Source organism: Pan troglodytes, chromosome 18 (assembly GCF_028858775.2).
Source record: "Pan troglodytes isolate AG18354 chromosome 18, NHGRI_mPanTro3-v2.0_pri, whole genome shotgun sequence".
Classification (NCBI taxonomy): domain Eukaryota; kingdom Metazoa; phylum Chordata; class Mammalia; order Primates; family Hominidae; genus Pan; species Pan troglodytes.
In genome coordinates this window covers 81,530,061-81,546,328 of record NC_072416.2, presented here as the reverse complement: position 1 = coordinate 81,546,328, position 16,268 = coordinate 81,530,061, and the positions used below count along the sequence as shown (strand labels likewise).

The following is a 16,268-nucleotide window of genomic DNA, read 5'->3' as shown; positions in this document are numbered from 1 at the left end:
AATATTTCCATGAATTTACCTGATTACATTGTACTTGTGGATTTAGTTGCACAACCAATTAAGGATGATGGTGGAAATGGTGGAGATGCAGATGATGCTAGTATTGGTCAATGTTCATTTTTGTCTTCATTATGTGCCAGGTAGCAAGCTAAGTACTTTACGACTATTAGTCAATGCTGTCCTCAAATCATCCCTATGGTGGAGGAATTAGTATCCTCCTAGTATAGATGAAGAAACAGAGGTTCTGAGAAGGTAGGTGACTTACTCACAACCACACAATAGGTAGCTGGTCGAGTTGGGGTGGAAGCCCATTCACATTGGATTATGGGACCCATGCTCTAAGCCGTTAGATCATAAGGGAGACTTTTTAGTCATTCCTGTGTCCACAGAGGTAGAGGATGAACTAGGCACTCGGTAAGTGAGGGAAGGAGTGCACAAGCGGAGCTCTGCACAGATTGACAGCAAGGTGCACAAATCATCCATATGATTTTATACTTGTGAATTCAAGTATAAGGAGCATCTTGTTAGACTTTAGTCTGTCTCTAAAAGCCATATATAGGGTGGCAATGGCTGCATTCAGTTGAAAGATACCCTGGATCTAGTAAAGGAAGGAAGGTGTTTATACTCTTGGTACTTTTTTTTTAAATCCCTAATTTCAGGCACGTGCAGCTTTGGTTTGGAATGATTGGACTCAGATAGACAAGTGGTGGGTTTAGGTGAGCTTTTTTAGGTGAGAGTGGTTGGAATTATAGAGGTGATATGGGAGGAGGTGATGTGAAGGGTAATTGCTGCTTAATAATTGGGAAGAGAAAATCTGTAAAGAGCTTATCATTTAATGAGTTCAAGACTTGAGATCCAGAAGAACTGCATCCCAGGGCTTCGAGGGTTCTTGCTGATGTGATCTCGGTGCTAAAAAGTCATGAAGATGGATAGGGAACACACAACACTGAAAGTCACTGTTGGCTTAAGTCAGAGGGGTTTGGAACTCTTAATGCACAGGCAGGAGAAGTCAGATGTCAGAAATCCAGGAAGACATGAGGGGGCAGGGAAAGGGAGAGTCCACGATTTCTGGGAAAATTTCAGGCAGTTAGGAATTGGTGGAGGCTAAGGAGATGTGCTCACTCCAGATGTCAAGGAGGGAACATCAACTTTAGAAATTAGAAAAAGGTACATTTGCTAAAATTTGAAAAAAGCAAGCAACTATTAAATAGGTAGTTGTTACCATCTATTGAGTACACAATGAAATAATAAGCATGAAGTACTTAGCATGTTTCCTGGAACAAGAAAGCAATAATTGTAGAATTTATTAAAACTTTAAGATCAATAAAACCATGTATTTTAAATGGATAGGAACATAGTTATTTAATTATAGAAACATAGACAACAAGGTTATATACTAACTCTAAGAGAGTGCCTTCCTCTGAGAAGGGAGGGAGGGCAGTGAGGATGAGGGCATTTTTCTGGCAGGGCTGGTAGTTACTTCCTAATATACACTCTTCTCTTTTTCCTTAATTAAAGAAAAAAAAAAAACCTTGGGTAATGTGCCCTAATGAAACATGATATTCTCTGTCCCCCTTGCAGTTACATGGCCATGTGATGAATTCTGGCCCATGAGCTGTAAGCAGAGGTAATTTTAGGAAGGGAGGGTACTGTTGGTCTAGAATATGGAGGTGAAGGCTGGAGCTCCAATTAGCCACCTTGAGCCATGAAGTGGCCTGGAGGGCAGAATCTACGTGCTGAGAATGGTAGAATTTTGTCCCAAATGACGTCTCCAGACTGCCCTATACAGACCTCTGAATGTCTTTTATGTGATAAAAAGAAATGTCTCACTCTTGAGATTTTTTTTTTCTTTTACATGCAGCTAACTCTAATCCTAAATTAGGTAGGTAGATAGAAAGGTTTCACGTGTCTCTGTCACGTCTTTTATCTTCAAATAAAAAATAGCTGGGGGCAAAAATAGAATGAATGGGCTGACAGTCAGCAACCAGTGACGGTTACCTTCCTTCTTCAGTTTCATATTTTGGGAATTTTAAGAAAACACAGAAAAGCACAAAGAACAATAGTATGAAAATCAACACACCCACCATCTGGAATTGCCAACTGGTAACGCTTTTTCACATTTGCTTTGTCTTTATTTTATTAAAAGAAATAAAATATTACAGATAAAGCTTAAGACCTTTGATCCATCATATCCTGTTCTATGACTTTCAACCTTTTCACCAATGACAGCCACTCTCATCCTCACGCAAGAATACCAATGTCCATTTTGAATCATCTTAGGCATATATTTGTTTCTGAGAATAATATGGTATATTTTATGTATATGTTTATTAACCATTTAAAAATTGTATTATATGGAATATGCCCTAAAATTGGCTTCCCTGTTCTTGAACAGTCTCTCTCTCTCTCTCTCTCTATATATATATACACACACACACGCACATATATAATACATATATCTGTATACACACACATATAATGTTTATAGAAACTATTTGGTTATATATTTATATAATATTCCGTTCATTCTTTTGAGTTGTAGTTTTATATTTATTTTTAAAATTTTTATTAGCCATTCACCCATTGATGCATATTTATGCAGTTTCCAATGTAGTGGTTTTCAAACAATGCAGTAATGAACAACTGTGTGTCTCCTTGTGCATAGATGTGAGCTGGTTTTCTTCTTCAAGTCTGTTGTTATGTAATTGATAAACCAGGAGCCTGGCAAATATATAGTATCGTGATTTCAGGAAGGCCTGTGAAAACCTTCTCAAGATCAAGTTGTGCATACCATGGGAAAACGTGGGCTGAGTGATCAAACTCTTAGGTAAATATATAACTGGTTGATCAACCTCACGAAAACACTGTATGGTTGCCTTTTAGGCAAAGGTAAACATAAATATATAATTCTATTCTATTCAATAACCTTACCATCCATCCATGCACTCATCTGTCTCTCCAGCCATCATCCATCCATCCATCCATCCATCCATCCATCCATCCAATGTTCTGGAATGACTTTGTACCACAGGCCATGGCAGACACCGGACATAGAAGAGTCAACAGCACCCAGGACAGTTCTTGACTCAAGCTTCGTATCTAATATTTTTTAGTTGACACTTGAGGGAGAGGTAGTCAGTGCCCTTCTAAACCATATACAGTTGTTATTACTTTGGTGAAGATGCAGAATACATGCTTATGAGATTTTGAATATTTTAAAAAGGCTAAGAATAATTACCAACAAACCAGGTTGAAGACAAAAGACATTGAATTCTTCCCATGGGGTAAAGCTAATTAAAATAAAAATCATGGGTAAATATGACATCAAGGATAAGCATATGTTATACACACACGTGTGCATGTGTGTGTGTATATATATATATAGATGCATATGTATATACAATTTCTAAGCCGGAGAAACCTATCTTGGAAATAATTATAAGAAATAAGCACTTAAGTTTCTGGTGGACCACAAGTTTAGCATGAGACAATGGTGTGAGCTTAGAAGGCTAAGAACACTAGCTGAATCCTATGATGATTTTAGGGTGTTTGTAAAATCTTTCTGGTAATGGTCACGACAGTTCTACTGTTTAATAATATGTGTTACCTACAAGTCTGGGAATTATCTACAGCATTTTTATAACAAACTACAGTCATCCCAATTTAAAGAGGAAGAAACTAAGGCTCAGAGCAGTCAAGTATCTTGCCTAAGGTCATGCAAATATGATAATAAGAAACAGAGATCCAGTCAAGGAATAACTGGATCATATCAGAGTCTTAATCACTCCACTGTGCTGCATTTGCTTCTGGGCCATGTACACAGACTCACAGTTGCAGCCCACCTGAAGGTATGGCCAATCCAACTGAAGGGGACCCCTTTATTGGAGATATGAGACAAAACAACAGTCACATATATTATCGTTGCAGACAACTAGATCATAATAATGTCCCGATGAGAGCTGATACTGTTACAAACTCATGGTCAAGGGATGTGCTTTTCTCAGGGCACCTCTCCAAGAAGCCCCTCTCCACTGAACAGGAGGCCACATGTGAGCTAGAAAGGTCAGGTGTAAGTTACAGCTCTCCCACTCCTAGTCTGTGTGTTTCAGGGCAAGGCGTCAAGATTCTCAGTTGTTGTTTTGTCATCTATGTGGCATCTATATCAATAGTTGTTTCAGGATTAGACCGAAAGCACTTGCACAGCATCTACCATAGAGCAAAGGCTGGATAAATCGTAGTGATGATGGTGATGCTGCTTCTGCAAGGTGTGCTCTTAGGAAGCAAATGCCTGGCTTTTTCAAAGCCACCATGCATGGTAGTGGGTCCAAACGGTACTGAGAGCAGCCTGCCCTCCTCTTGCTCAGCTTTCTGGAAGAAAGGATATATTTGTTTTACATGCAAATTCATCTTCTACTCATTAAGCCAAGACCTCAATGGTCTGCTTCTTTCCAGAGGGGTACTTTCTCAGAACTTATCTGCTTGAAGGGGACACCTTTTTCTAATGTTTGCAAAGTACCTTATTGGTTAGCTGTGTGTTATGGTCTTTCTACCAGATAACTCAACACCAGAACAAAGACCAATCTCACTTCTCTTGCCTTTGTCTTTGCTCCAATCTATTCTATTGACTCCCAAAGCATGGGTTTTTGGTTACAGTTCTCAAGAAATGGCATAAGTGTGGGAGTCATTATCAGGCAGAAGAAATGGAAGCCCACTGGCTGGAGCCTTGCAAAGTGTCTCCTGCTTTTCAATTCAATGACGTTTGCTTTATTTTTACATTTATGGCCTGTGGTTGCATGTTAGAAAATTTGTCACCACCAATGGGCACATTAAAGGATGAGTGAAATAATACTACTATGGGAAAACTGGCAGACCCTGTGACTGACAATAAAGCTTGCCCAAGAGTTTGAAAGTCCCATCAAAGAGAAAACCCCAGGAGGAAGGGAAACTATAACCTAAATCTACAATTTATATCCACATACAGAGATAGCCTTTGAGATGTGGCAAGAAGAGGAAGAGATGGACCAGGCTTTTTAGGAACTAGGGGCTGGGTGTGGGCCAGATGTGTGGTTTAACCTTTTGTCTTATATTTGTTAAAAACTTCAGTGGTGCTTGCCATTGGCTGATAACATAAACCCCTCCCTCCTTTTTATGTTTAATTCAGTTCTTATTCTGCTTATTTAGTGCTATAGAATGAAAACATCTAAACATTTTGTCACTTTTATCGTGTTTATGATTTTGTGGGTTAAGGATTCAGGAAGGACTCAGCTGGGTGGTACATCTCAGATTCTCATGAGGTCAGCCAGGGTTGGAGAGTCTAATTCTAATATAGCTCCTTTATTCCCATGAACGGTGCTTCACTCCTCCTTGACCTCTGTGTTCATACAGTGTGTCATCCTTCAAGGCCCTTTCATATAGCTTGAGCATCTCCAAACAGGGCAGTCTCCAGGTAGCCAAACTTCTTATGTGGTGCTGGCTTCTATCAGAGTGAACGTTGCAAGAGACAGTAAATTAAATCAACCCATTTCTTAAGGCCTGGATCAAAGAAGAGGCAGAGTGTCACTTCTACATATTGTATTCGTCAAATCAATGTCCCCTCCTCACCTAGAATCAAGGGGACGGGACAAGATGCTCAAAGATTTCTGGCCCTTTGTAATGTATCAGAAACCCCCAAGTCCATCTTTTGTACCTCCTAACTCTCTCTAGAATATGCATGTCTCATGCTCACCATCTCTACCACAACCACCTGAGACCAAGCCCTTGTCATCATGCTAGCATCTCACCGAGTTAGATGTTCTTCTCTCCTACCCATTCTCCAAAGCCAGAATAATTTTTTTCTAATGAAAATGTGTCCATGTCGTTTTTACTCAAAACTCATCAAGAGCTGTCACCTTGACATCTTTGCATACTAGCTATCTATTTATTTCTGTCCTGCGACTGTTCTCCTTGGTCTTGATATCAGCATTCTCCTTTTCCCTTAAGCAACCACCATTCTTTCACTCTTAGTCCTTGAAGTTGAGGAAGGGCTGGTATCACCTTTCCCCCATACCTGGCTCTAGGTGTAGGCACAAGCCCCTTTGAGTCTTCCACATCTGTGCATACAGAGACTAATTCAGGGATGGGCACATGACTTAAACTGGGCCAACAGAGGCATACCTAAAACTTTAAAGGGAGTTACATGGGAACAATACTTTTATGAAGGGTGAGGGGCAGCTTCATTTGCTAAAATAGTAGGGAAAAGGCCAGGTGGCCATTTTTGTTTGCTATCACCTGGGGAAAGCTATCCCAGAGAAAAGCAGAGCCAAGGAATAAGTAAGAAAGATTCTTCATAATACAGTTGGAACACCTAGATACTGCTATCCCTAAAGCTCCTCTTGGTCCTTTAGATAAATGAGGTGATGCAATTTTTTTTCCTGCTTAAACTCAACCTAATAGTCTTAATGCATACACTCTGCATGACGTCTGCCTCTCTCCAACACCTGTATCATGGCCTTTCCAGCCCTTTCTACTCCCTGCCATCCCCATAGCCTACCCTCAAGTCACATCTCCTCTACCTATATTCCCAGATCAAGTCTTACTCTTTCAGGTCTTTGTATAGAGGTTCATTCTTCCTGGAACAAGCTTCTCATGCTATCCAGAAGGGGTTCCCTCAAGACTCAGCTTACCAATCACTTTCTGCCTGGGAGCCTTCTAGATCTTTTGCCTTCTCCCTAGCCTCACCCCATCAGCTTACTTTGCTCTCAGCGTTTTCCTAGGATATTTACCCATCTCTCTTCTAGGACTTAACACAGTTTGCTAAATATACAACATACAAGCCTGTTTTTACCATGCCACCCTCAGCTCCATTAAAGATCTGATTTTGTCTTACTTATCTTCAAGTTCCCAGAGTCCTCCAACATATTTCTCTGCACACAACAGATACTCATAAGATGTCAGCAGAATGAGTACAATTTTTAATCTGCAAATATTTGATTCCATAGCCACTGATAGCTGTGTCACTGCACACTTCAGACCCTCCTTAAAGAGAATCACACAGACAACCACAAACCACGTGCTCAGTCCCTTATCTGCTGTGGCCCAAGGGGGCCTCAGCACTTCTTTAAAAATCAATTTGTTCCTTAATTAAGAAACATGATTATTTCTAATTAACCAACCTTCTATGTAATGTAAACAGATCGCAAGTAACTAAACAGCTTTGCCTAGCTCATTGCATGCCTGAGAGTAGTACAGTGAAACCAATTTTAGCATATCAGCTGGGAGGGTGGGAATATACCGAATGCTCTGACTTGCACAGACAGAATTAAAGAAACTTAAAGAGAGGAAATTTGTCAGCTCTTAATCCTACCTACTAAATTAAAATTCTGCTACATTATATCATTACATCATTTTCGGAATTTCTTGAGATGGAAAATCCCCGCGGTTATCAAAAAGTTGACTCAAACCCTTTGCACTTCAAATCTGTATATATATGCTGCCCACATTTGGATGTGGTAGAAAGGAGATATTCTGAATAGGATCTGGCTGGCTTGCAGCAGGCTCATATGGAAGCAGTATATTCATACTAGTGGTTGGAGTTTGTGTGAGAACAGGAGGCTAGATGTTATGCATCTTTAATGAGAGACCTGTCATTCTTTGACACTCTCAGGTGTGTGGAAAACATCCAGAGATAGTCTAATGCTTTCATAATAACAAATGCTAATGGAGGAACACACAGCGCAAGGTACTTTCTTTAAGCTTCTTCCGCCTCAAAACAATTCACTGACCTGCATCTTCTCATATCCTGAAGTGGGTACGAGTTCCAACTCAGATGTTCTTTACGCTTTGACAATGTACAATGCACAACAGGAAAACTCAAGTTTGGGGTATGTTTTCTACATAGATGTTGCACTATTTAGTCAAAACTGTGAACAGAGCAGCACATACACTGATAACTGACTTTATCAGAGAAAAAATATGGTCTCTTTAAAGGCATGCATGAAAAGATAAGTACACTCTTTGCCAAAAGTAAGCAACCCTAAGACCTTAGAAACCAATGGAATTTGGCTTGGAATCTTCTTGAGGGTCACATGGTTATTCATTTACAATAGTGAAATGGATGCAAGAAACCTTTTACCTTGAGTAAAATGGAGGTATATTGAAATATGTCTGGGGCAAACTATTGACTTTTCTAAAATTCCAGAGTTTGCAGGCTAAGGGGTTGGACTAAGACTTTGCTCCATCAGGTTATGTGGATCCAGTCTTTGCTTTATGGAATAGCAGCAAGAACATATAAGAAAGTTTGCACTCTTTGCGGAGCATCATTAGTGTGACCCTTTAGCATGCCTTAGTACCCTCCACTGCCTCCCCTCTGTCCTTGGAGGCTGGCCTGAAAAGACAAAGACCTTTGACTTCCTGTTGCGTTTGGAGATCAGAAGGTGGTGGTTGAGTGAGGTCAGCATGCTCATTCCCCTGGATCCTTCCCTTTCGGGTTGCCTGCGGTTGGATGTATCCCATGCTGGTGGCCTCTGTTCCTCCCACGTGGCTCTCTATGGGACTCACGCCTTCCAGATCAGTGACTCTTCCTTCATTCCTCAGGTCTAGGGATAGGTTAGAACACTGAGTCTCAAGGAGGTGAAGTATTTTACCGAAGATCACTCAACTAGTGAAAGGTAAAGCGGAGATTCAAATCCAAGAAGACTGGTTTCAAAGTTGTCTCTCTTAACCACTGTGTTATATCTTTAATCCACAAATATTTTGTTCCTAATAGTCTTAACACATACACTTTGCATGATGCCTGCCTCTCTCCAACACCTGTATCATGATGGTCTTTCCAGCCCTTTCTACTCCCTGCCATCCCCATAGCCTATGCCCAAGTCACACCCCCTCTACCTGTATTCCCAGATCATGCCTTACTCTTTCAGGTCTTCGTACATAGGTTCCTTCTTCCGGAACAAGCTTCTCATGCTATCCAGAAGGGATTCCTTCAAGACTCAGCTTACCAATCACTTTCTGCCTGGGAGCCTTCTAGATCTTTTCCCTGCTCCTTAGCTTCAACACATCAGCTTACTTTGCACTCTCTGTGGAGCCCTGTTCCTACTCAATTCTTACTGCCCAAGGTTATGCTCCTATCCTTTGCAATTCCCCTTTGTAACTAGGCCCTTTTAAAAATACGTCCTCCTACAACTGTCCTAGTTTGAGCATGCCATCTGCTTCCTATTGGGATGCTGTTATGCACGGCAAACATTTTCAATATAGCTTAAACATTTGCTCAATATTATGGAAATACCCAAATATGCCCAAACTCTGGCTTTGGAAAAGTTGTCAAAGCCAACTTTAAAACTGATGATGGAGACGATCAATTTTATTGATATGACAATAAACTATTTAGGTAAAACTATCTCAATGCTTTCTTTCTATACTATTTCAGTTCATCTCTTATAAAGATTTCACTTGACTCTGCCAAAGGTCCATTGCTGGCTTCCCTAGATCCATATTCATAGGCAGTGAGGATTCTGTGTTTTGTCAACTTAGCACAGTTTAACGCCATCACTTGTCAGTCTCCTTTACTTGCAAGTTTCCCCATAGAAAGCAGAGATGCAGAGATGAGCTCTCTGTCATTGTCTTTTTTTTTTTTTTTTTTTGAGACCGAGTCTCGCTCTGTCACCAGGCTGGAGTGCAGTGGCACCACCTTGACTCACTGCAACCTCTGCCTCCCAGATTCAAGCCATTCTCCTGCTTTAGCCTCCCAAGTAGCTGGGACTACAGGTGCATGCCACCACGCCCAGCACATTTTTATATTTTTAGTAGAGATGGGGTTTCACCATGTTGGCCAGGATGGTCTCAATCTCTTGACCTCGTGGTCCACCTGCCTCAGCTTCCCAAAGTGCTAGGATAACAGGCATGAGCCACCGCACCTGACCCTCTCTCTAAGAATAGAGTAGACCTGGCCCATGAAAAACTCAGCATATATATTTTTTGCACTGAATTTGGGGAAGAATGGGGAGAAAAACGCCCTTATGCCAAGTACCATGACACATGAAGTTAGAACTGTCATGATTTGAGATACAACACAGTGGTTAAGAGAGACAACTTTGAAATCAGACTTCTGGAATTTGAATCTCTGCTTCACCTGTCACTAGTTGAGCAATCTTGTGTAAAATATTTCACCTCCCTGAGACTCAGTGTTCTCACCTATAAAGTGGGGATGCTACAGAACCTCCCATACAAAGCTGTTGCAAAGTGGGAATGAGTGAGCTGTACATCTGAAAGGCGTAGTACAGTGTTGGCCCATGATGACCTCTCATCAATGCTGTTATTGTTGATGATGGCGATGTTTCAAATCAGGAAGCATCTCCTGAACACCCACTTACGTGGAACTGAATAACCTACATATTGGGGCATTCTACTTTCCCCAAAGCTATCCCTATATATCTGTATATACGGTCCGGGGGATGATTAGTTACCATTTATTAAACACCTATTTTTTTTCTGGACAATGTTCTTGTTCCTTTAAATACATTGCTCTAATCTTCACAGCCTTTCTGCAATGTAGACAACTAACTTTCTTAGGGTCATCCAGAAAAGACTTGTGAGGCACTGTCCATTCAGGGGTACTATCCACTCTGAGTTCCGTTCGTCTTTAAAGTTCTGCTTCTCTTACATGCAAAGCCTTCCAGTATTTCAGTCATTCATATGTAAGTATTGACAGCACCACTATTAATCTACTTTCAATATACTTTAAATTGATTTTTGAAATTTAACTTACTTCTAAGCAATGATATGATTTAAATTATGGAAACGTACCAGGTATTGCTTAGTTGTACATCAAAATAAATAGCTATTAAAATTATAGGCCGGGCGCGGTGGCTCACGCCTGTAATCCCAGCACTTTGGGAGGCCGAGGCGGGTGGATCACGAGGTCAGGAGATCGAGACCATCCTGGCTAACACGGTGAAACCCCGTCTCTACTAAAAATACAAAAAATTAGCCGGGCGTGGTAGCGGGCGCCTGTAGTCCCAGCTACTCGGGAGGCTGAGGCAGGAGAATGGCGTGAACCCGGGAGGCGGAGCTTGCAGTGAGCCGAGATCGCGCCACTGCACTCCAGCCTGGGCGACAGAGCGAGACTCCGTCTCAAAAAAAAAAAAAAAAAAAATTATAAAAGATCACCTCTATGTCACCTAAAATTATCTTTCACAACAGCAGATGTATACATGGCTGACATAATAAACACTGCATTTTCAGAAAGTATAAGTATGCCAAGAAAGAGGAAAAGAACTTATAATGGGCAGTAAGCAAGAACAAAAAGGCAGGGGTATAGTGGATTCTCTCTTATTAGGATTGGGAGACCTGGATATGTTTGTCCACTAATGCAAAAGAAATGATGGAGAATGTGACTGAAGATGCAGGAAGGAGAGGGTAATGATTTAAAAAGAAAGGCCATGGGACAGTCAACAGAAAATAGAATTAAAAGTACAGGCATCTTTATGGCAGAATGATTTATATTTATTTGGGAATATATCTAACAATGAGACTGGTAGGTTGAATGGTAGTTTTAAGTTCACTGAGAAATCACCAAACTGCTTTCCACAGTGTCTGAACTAATTTACATTCCCACTAGCAGTGTAAAAATGTTCCCTTTTTTTCTGCAACCTTGCCAGCACCTGTTTTGTTTTGACTTTTTAGTAATAGCCATTCTGACTGGTGTGAGATGGTATCTTATTATGGATTTTATTTGCATTTCTCTAATGATTAGTGATGTTGAGCATTTTTTCACTGCAACACTATTCACAGTAGTAAAGACAGGGATTCAACCTAAATGCCCACCAACAGTAGACTGGATTAAAGAAATGTGGTACATATATAATGTGGAATACTACACAGCTATACAAAAGAACAAGATCATGTCCTTTGCAGTGACATGGATGGAAATGGAGACCATTATCCTAAGCAAATTAACAAAGAAATGGAAAACCAATTGCCGCATGTTCTCATTTATAAGTGGGAGCTAAACATTGAGTACACAAGAACACGAAGAAGGGAACAACAGTCACCAGGGCCTACCTACTTAAGGGTGGAGGGTGGGAAGAGGGTGAGAATAAAAAAACTACCTATAGGGTACCATGCTTATTACCTGGGTGATGAAATAATCTGTACACCAAACCCCTGTGACACACAATTTCCCTGTATAACAAACCTGCACATGTACCCCTGAACCTAAAACAAAAGTTAAAATAAATCAATAAAGGTACAGGTAAAGGAAGAATAAAAAGAAGATAGAACTGAAAATATGAAAGTTTTTTTTTTTTTTTTTGAAATGGAGTCTCGCTGTGTTACCCAGGCTGGAGTGCAGTGGCGCAGCCTTGGCTCACTGCAAGCTCCACCTCCCGGGTTCACACCATTCTCCTGCCTCAGCCTCCAGAGTAGCTGCGACTATAGCCACCCGCCACCGCACCCGGCTAATTTTTTCTATTTTTTAGTAGACATGGGGTTTCACCATGTTAGCCAGGATGGTCTCGATCTCCTGACTTCGCGATCCGTCCGCCTCAGACTTCCAAAGTGCTGGGATTACAGGTGTGAGCCACCGCGCCTAGCCAACGATATGAAAGTTTTAATAAAAAGAAGATACTTGAGTAGCAGGAGATATTGGAGATACAGGTAAATACGGGCAGAGAGATCCAAGTTGAGGAGATCGTTTCAGATGGCATCAACTGTGTTTTCAAAGTAGAGAGCAAGACCAGCTGCAGGGAATGGGAGTCTAGGGACAAGGTCAACATGAAACCAGGTGGTTGAGTTTACCATTCACCTTAATTTTGACTTCACAGTGGATGCTACATATGTGTCATGAATACAAACACGAGGCTCACAGTTTGGGAATGGCCGTTTCTAGAGAAAGGATGTTGCTGTGGGGTCACAGGAAGTGACCTAGGAGGAGTGGGGTCTACAGATGGAGAGGAGAGGCATCAAGACTAGAAGACAGTCATGGTGGCTCATGCCTGTAATCCCAACACTATGTGAGGCTGAGGTGGTAGGATCACTTGAGGCCAGGAATGGGAGACCAACCTCGGCAACAAAGTGAGATTCCATCCGTACGAAAAATAAATTAAAAAAAATTGGCAGGGCCTGGTGGTGCACACCTGTAGTCCTAGCTGCTGGGGAGGCTGAGGTGGGAGGATGACCTGAGCCTTGGAGCTAGATGCTGCAGTGAGCCATGACTGCACTACTGTACTCTAGACTGGCAACACAGGAGACCCCAACTCAAAAAAACAAAACAAAACAAAACACTAGAAGGGTCTCTCTGGTCACTCTGAAAGGAGAGACAGGTTTGGACCTACATGCTTATATTTTAGCATCAAGAATGATGAGAGATGGTGTGTTCAGGAAAAAAAACAGGTGACTTGTTTGTTGGAGAGATACTGCTACTAGAAAATGAGCTAATTTTCCCACCAACAGTGTAAAAAGTGTTCCCTTTTCCCCGCATCTATTATTTTTTCATTTTTTGAACATGACCATTCTTGGTGGGAATGTAAACAAGTACAACCACTGTGAAAAACAGTGTGGAGATTCCTTAAAGAACTAAAAGTAGACCTACTGTTTGATCCAGCAATCCTGCTACTAGGTATCTACTAAGAGGAAAAGAAGTCATTATACGAAAAAGATACTTGCACATGCATGTTTATAGCAGCACAATTTGCAATTGCAAGAATATGGAACCAGGCCAAGTGCCCATCAATCAATGAATAGATTAAAAAAACCTAGTATATATATATATATAACATGGAATACTACTACTCAGCCATAAAAAGGAATGAAATAATGGTATTCACAGAAACTTGGATGGAATTGCAGACTGTTATTCTAAGTGAAGTAACTCAGGAATGGAAAATCGAATGTCATATATTCTCACTCACCTGTAGGAGCTAAGCTATAAGGATGAAAAGGCATAAGAATAATGTATTGGACTCTGGGGACTTGGGGAAAGGGTTGGGCATGGCAACGGATACGAGAATACACATTGGGTACAGTGTACACTGCTCGGGTGATGGGTACACCAAAATCTCAGAAATCACCGCTAAAGAACTTACTCACATAACCAAACACCACCTGTTCCCAAAAAACCTAGTGAAATAAAAAAAGAAAAAAAAGAAAATGAGTTAATTTTTAAATGTTTAGGAAAAAGGAAAACAACTAGGCATGGTGAATAATTCAATCATGGCTCAAATAAAAGACAGTTGAAGAGGGGAAAATGCATCCTAAGTCATGAGTTACAGCAAGCAACCAAATTCTTTCCATAATTAGTTCACACGTTAGAAAGGTAAGCTCAAATAGATGAGGATTTGGAACAATGCTACCTCAGTATGTATCTGTTTAATATTTGACTTGTGCACATGTACTTGTATAATTATGAGTGTATAACAAACAGAATATGAATGTTGGGCTCCAGTAGCTCTACTACGAGATTTGAGCAAATAATTGAAGACATAAAATAAGCATAATAATGTCTATGTTAAAAGAGAGCTCCCAGCAAGTTTAAAGGACACAAGATCAGTATACAAAAATCAATTGATTAAATATAATAACAATGAATAATCCAAAAATGAAATTAAGAAAATAATTCAATTTACAATATCATCAAATATACTTAGGAATAAATTTAACAGAATAAATGCAAGACTTGTCTATTGAAAACTATAAAACATTGTTGAAGGAAATTAACAAAAATAAATGGAAAGGCATTCTATATTCATGGATGGGAAGACTCATTATTGTTAAGCTGACAATACTCTTCCATTTGATCTACAGATTGATTCAAAGCAGTGCCTTTCAAAATTCCAGCTGCCTTTCTCTTTTTTCACAGAAATTGAAATGTTGATTTCAAAATTTATATGGAAATACAAAGAACCCAGACTAGGCAAAGCAATCTTGAAAAAGAAAATCAAATCAAAACTACAATGAGATACTCCTTTACACCTAGCAAGGAGGCTATAATAAAAGACCAATAATAATGTGTTGGTAAAAAGTGGAGAAATTAGAACCCTCATACACTGCCGATGGAAATGTAAAATGGAACAGCTGCTTTGAAACACAGTCTGCCAGTTTCTCCAAAGGTTAACACAGAGTCACTTTATAACTCAGCAATTCCATTCCCAGATATATACTTAAGAAAAAGATGAAAACATATATCCACAGGAAACTTACACAAAAATGTTCAGAGCAGCATTATTCATAGTAGCCAAAAAGCAGTAACAACCCGATGTCCATGGACTTTTAAATGGATAAATGTCATAAAATATAACGTAAAAACTTAAAATAAAATACAATCCCATACAATATTAATAATCAATAAAAAGAAATGAAGTGCTGATAAATGTTACAACATGAATAAAACCTGAAAACAAGATGCTGAGTGAAAGAAGACCCACAAAAGGCCACATATTGCATGACTGCATTTATATGAAATGTCCAGAATGGGCAAATCCATGGAGGTAGAAAGTGGATCATTGGTTGTCTAGTACAAAGAGTTTTCGAGGAAATGAGAAATGATTGTTAATGAGCCCAGAATTTCATTTTGGGAGTGATTAAATGTTCTAAAATTGATTGTGGTGATGATTGCATAACTTTATAAATAGACCAAAAAACATTGAATTATATACTTTAAATGGGTGAATCATATAGTCTATGAATTATACTGCAATAAGCTGTTATATGCCAAAAACAAAGAAGGAGAGAAAAAAAGAGGGCTTTGGGTATTAAACATACTGTTGGCTGAATGAGAACAGCATAACTTACGCACAGTATGTGATAAATCAAGGCAATTTATACACTTTTTTGAGAGTTCCTAAGTGTCAACCACCACACCATGACCTTCTGTGCTCCCCATTTCAGCCTTTCCAGCAATTCTGCAGTGAAGACAGGTCAGGAGAGGTCATATTCCAAAACAAGTACATTAAAGGACCTATCATAAAGGATTACTTCCAACACATGTGTTCTAGGTGTAGGTGTCAGGAGACTATCTGGAGAATATCGAAAAGCTGTACAAGCCTTAAACCAGCAACCGTGACTTCCTTAATGATGGTAGCTTATCCCAATTGCAGGGATGATGTCGTTCTGTCAGTGTGATTTCCACTTCAGATCCCAGCTGGGAAAGCGAGGTGAATTGTGGCAAGCAGCAATGTGACTTCTGAAAGTTGAGTGGCCTGGGGACTCGCACATAAAGCTCCTTAATGCAGTCAGCGTGACCTCCTCAAAAGAGGGTTCGTGGTAATGAGTGGCATCGCACGCATATCAAAAGTATT

General features: G+C 40.1%; 1 protein-coding gene across 2 annotated transcripts in view; it reads right to left on the bottom strand.

Moving 5' to 3' along the window:
• Positions 1-16,268, bottom strand: part of CDH13 (cadherin 13) — a 1,164,519-nt gene that overhangs the window by 409,177 nt on the left and 739,074 nt on the right. The window lies entirely within an intron of this gene.